The sequence below is a fragment of the Equus caballus genome, unplaced genomic scaffold (assembly GCF_041296265.1).
Source record: "Equus caballus isolate H_3958 breed thoroughbred unplaced genomic scaffold, TB-T2T haplotype1-0000016, whole genome shotgun sequence".
NCBI classification, from domain to species: Eukaryota; Metazoa; Chordata; class Mammalia; order Perissodactyla; family Equidae; genus Equus; species Equus caballus.
In genome coordinates this window covers 9,112,353-9,116,821 of record NW_027222391.1, presented here as the reverse complement: position 1 = coordinate 9,116,821, position 4,469 = coordinate 9,112,353, and the positions used below count along the sequence as shown (strand labels likewise).

Below are 4,469 nucleotides of genomic sequence, written 5' to 3'. Positions count from 1 at the left end.
TAGAGCACAGGGAGCTGAGGCACACGAACAGGGCAGAGGGGAGATACACCTTCTATCTGGGTAGAAAGCAAAGTGTCATATATGTATATAAAAGCAGTGGATTAAACTAGGCAATTCACCTTTGTTAACTAGATTAACCTACATATAGAGAGTAAACAGATATAAATTGGTTCAAGATAGAATTTTTACTACAGCCTCACATGACATCATGGCTGAGCTACAGAAACACAATATAGAAACTCACAGCTGACCACAGACTCACGGGCATCTGAACAATGATCAGAACAACTCACCACAATGTAATTCCATTTAATAATAAAGGCATTACAATAAACAATTTGATTTAAAACATCTTGTTAAGCAGCCATATCTAACTGATACAATCAGCAAAGCTAACAGCAATGAGAGAAGTTGTCATAATCTGTTGCCTTTTACTTTGGCATTTGGGCTGATAGCGGTGGCAGCCTTCATGATTATTGTTATTCACGTTTATTTCAGGTAGCTGTATTAACAAATGGCTATACTGGGGTTCCAGATAAGTTGGAGAGGTTGAAAGGACATGTTTGTGCAGAAAAATTGGTGACCCTAAATCACATGACAGGGCAGGAATTCAAGCTCTCTTGTGAACCACCCTTTGGTCATAAGATTGAAGATTCCTGAGCATGGAGGAGATAAGCAAGGATGAATTTAATGGTGCTTATTCAGGAACTTTTTAGTAGTTATGACAAAATTTAGAAAAGGAGAGATATTTTAGAGCAATAGAGGAGTCACAATTGTAGGCACCACTGAAATTTTTGAAGCAAAAAAATAATTCAGTAAAAAAACATAAAATATACCAACCAAACATTCACTCCAATGCATAAACCCACTCACATGTGGACACCAATATTCCATACTTCCATGAGTAGATGTATGGCAACTGGAAAAATTTTTTGTGGTAACAAAATGTGTGGTTTAAAATTTTGCTTCCCCATATTTAAGATCATCTCTGATGCTAAGACCATATTAAGCCAATCTATTTATTCAAATCTGTCTTTCAATAGAGACGCGATTGGGAGATATGTATTTGATAATCAGTTTTTGTCAGTGACAGGCAGGCATCGGGGACACAGGCTGAATAAGAAAATAACACTATGAGACGCATTATAAACCTCAGTGGTGTCTTAAATTTGAAATTAGCAGGAAGAATAGAGTTGTGATGTAGAGAAGAATGATGGATCCAAAGTGGAAACTTTGTTTTCAGGTTTTACTCTGCAATAAAAGTATATAATGGCTTTAGTTGACAAGAGTAGGTTTTCCCATGTGAGCAATACAATTTATGACCTTTCTTTCAGAAAAATATACTAAAACAGTACTTAGGAAGATAGATGTCATTTCAGAAAAAAATATTTTTTTAAGATTGGCACCTGAGCTAACACCTGTTGCCAATCTTCTTTCTTTTTTTTTTCTGATTTATCTCCCCAAATCCCCCCCATACATAGTTGTATATCTTAGTTGCGGGTCCTTCTAGTTGTGGCATGTGGGACGCCGCCTCAACGTGGCCTGACGAGCAGTGCCATGTCCGCTCCCAGGATCCGAACTGGCGAAACCCTGGGCAGCCACAGAGGAGCGTGGAAACTTAACCACTTGGCCCCCAGAAAAAAAATATTTTTAAGAAATCTAATTTGTCTCATGGAAGAAATGGAAATTTCCAAATATTTTTCATCAAAGTTTGGGAAAAACTTGGAGAAATTAGGGAAGTAGAAAAATGGAAAACTGTCCATATATCAGACAAAGCAGAAAGCTTAATCAAGTGACTTACTTAAATTGTATAGGGAAGTTGAAATCAAAGAAATGGAAATATCAGGCAATAGATAGAAGGAACAAGTGCTATTTCCACAATCTGATCAAAGAATAGCAATTTCTGGCTCTAATGCTTTGAGCCCTGCAATTACATAAGCTTCTTCAGCCCCAGGACAATTAACCCTTTTGCAGCTGCCATCCCAAAGAATCTTTTCAGAGCCTTCTTTATCTCTTTGTTCCTCAGACCGTAGATGAAGGGGTTCAGCATGGGGGTGACCACAGTGTACATCACTGAGGCTGTTGCACTGGAGTGTGAGCTGTGGGTAGCAGCAGAGCTGAGGTATATGCCTAAGCTTGTACAATAAAATAAAGAGACAATGGAGAGGTGAGAAGCACAGGTGGAAAATGCTTTACACTTCCCCTGAGCTGATGAAATTCCACATATGGAGGAAACTATCTTACAGTATGAGTAAAGGATACCAGCCAGGGAACCACCACCCAGCAGCACTGCTGAAAAACACATCACTGTGTCATTGAGAATGGTGTCAGAACAGGCAAGTTGGATCACTTGTTTGATTTCACAGAAGAAGTGGGGGATTTCCAAGTCTGTACAGAAAGAAAGCCACAAAAGCATTAAACTCTGTAACAGGGAATTCAGGGCACTCATGATCCAGGACACTAGAAGCAGCAGTGCACAGAGAACTGGGTTCATGACGACTGGGTAGTGCAGGGGGTAGCAGATGGCTATGAAGTGGTCACAGGCCATTACTGTCAGAAGGAAGGTGTCCAACACTACAAACAGCATGAAAAAATACATCTGGGTGATGCAGCCTTCATAGGTTATAACTTTGCTCTGAGTCTGGATGTTCAGGAGCATCTTTGGGATGGTGGCGGAGGTGAAACAGATGCCCAGAAAGGACAGGTTGGAGAGGAAGAAGTACATGGGTGTGTGGAGGTGGGAGTCTGAGCTGACAGCCAAGATGATGAGAAGATTTCCAAACACGGTGATCAGGTACATGGAGAGGAAAAACCCAAATATGAGAGGCTTCAGTTCTGCTTCCTTTGATAATCCCAGACTGAGAAATTCTGAAATTTGTGTGTCATTTCCTGCTTCCATGTGGTGGTGGTCACAACTAGGAAAGAAAAAAATAACAGGATAAATTTCTACACATATATTTGTGTTGAGCAGATTGCCTTTAAGGGATCTCCCCAGATATCTGTGATTAGGAATTCCTGTCTCACATTCAGCCTTTACCCCAAGGGGTCACATATTATACAGCTTTAATGCAAAATTCTTTCATGCATTTGAGGAATTTATGTTGACTACGGACAATCTTCCAGGTAAGATTATAGAATGCTAAGAAACAAAACTTCCTAACATCCAATGATGGAGAAAGAACATAAACTAGAAAAAATATATATATACATCACGTCAGATAGTGACAGGTGCTATTAAAAAAGCAGGTATAAAATAGGATGAATGAAGATGCTATATTTTATTGGGAGTTCAGGAAGACCTGAAAAACAAGGTAAAATTTGACCAGAGTCCTGGTAGACAGAGCAGGAGAAGCTAGGTTATCTGGGGGCAGCCTGCACCCTGTTGAGGACAGAGTCAGTGCACAGGCCCCAAGGATGGCACTTGTTTCAGATATTCAAGGCTCAAAAGGAAGCCAGAGTGTTGAGGGGAATGGACAAGACTGAGAGAATGAGAGGTGGTGTCAGAGAACGTTGAGGAACGAGGTGGTCTCCCTGCTGGAGCTGAAACTTCAGGACACAGGGAGTCCCTCGATCACGTGTTGCACATTTGTAATTTTGTTTCAAAGGAATCCTATTGATAGAAGTGGATCTCCTCTTTATCTCCATCTTCTGGTTGACATTGTGGTGTCTGTCTTTTAAGGGTCACGAGCTTAGGTATCACTGTCCAGAGAACTGCTCACACCCCACAAAGTACACACACACTCACACACAGCACACTATGGCCTAATGCGGCTGTGTTACTCCCTGACTTTTCTCACTTCCAACCACAATAAATAGGAAGGAAATGATATAAGGCAAGTTGTCAACACCAAATTACCCTTGAAAAGTAGAAATGGCAAGTAATAGGATATATTGGAGTATATGAGGAAAGCATTTGGTGTAAACCTAATTTGGCCTGACCTTGTTTTTCCAAAAGGTCCTGACCTTGGCCATTGACCAGGCATTGTATATCTGCTTAAGATATTCCCTATGGCAAGAACAAAGGCCCTTGAGATAAAGGTGCAGCTTCCCTCCCCCTCCCAACATTGGCATTTCCTTAAGGATTAAGCATCTTTCCTTAGGCTAGGAACTGATTGCTGCACTCACCTGTGACCACCCAGCTCCAGACAACAGACTTGCTTCCTGCAGCATGTCCACGTAGATAGCAGACCCACTACCTGCTGTGTCCATCAAGCGCTGTGCTGACAGGGCAATCTTGTGACTATTGTGGGAGGGACATTTCAATCACATGTAAAGCATCCTCTTTGGGGGTATATAACCACTCTGTATACTTCACTTCTTTGGTGCCCTTTCTTCCTGAAGGAAGAAAGGCCCTGGGCCATGGTCCTCAGATTTTAGCTCAGAATGAACTCTCCCAAATTTTCATTTATAGATTGGTTATGGATTATTTTCATCAACACCCTAAAAATGTAGAAATAGTACCCAAATTC

General features: G+C 41.0%; 1 pseudogene; it reads right to left on the bottom strand.

Annotated features, from left to right (window-relative positions):
- Nucleotides 1-1,930: 1,930 nt before the first annotated feature.
- OR7A258P (olfactory receptor family 7 subfamily A member 258, pseudogene) lies at nt 1,931-2,899 on the bottom strand (annotated as a pseudogene).
- Between the last annotated feature and the right edge of the window lie 1,570 nt (nt 2,900-4,469).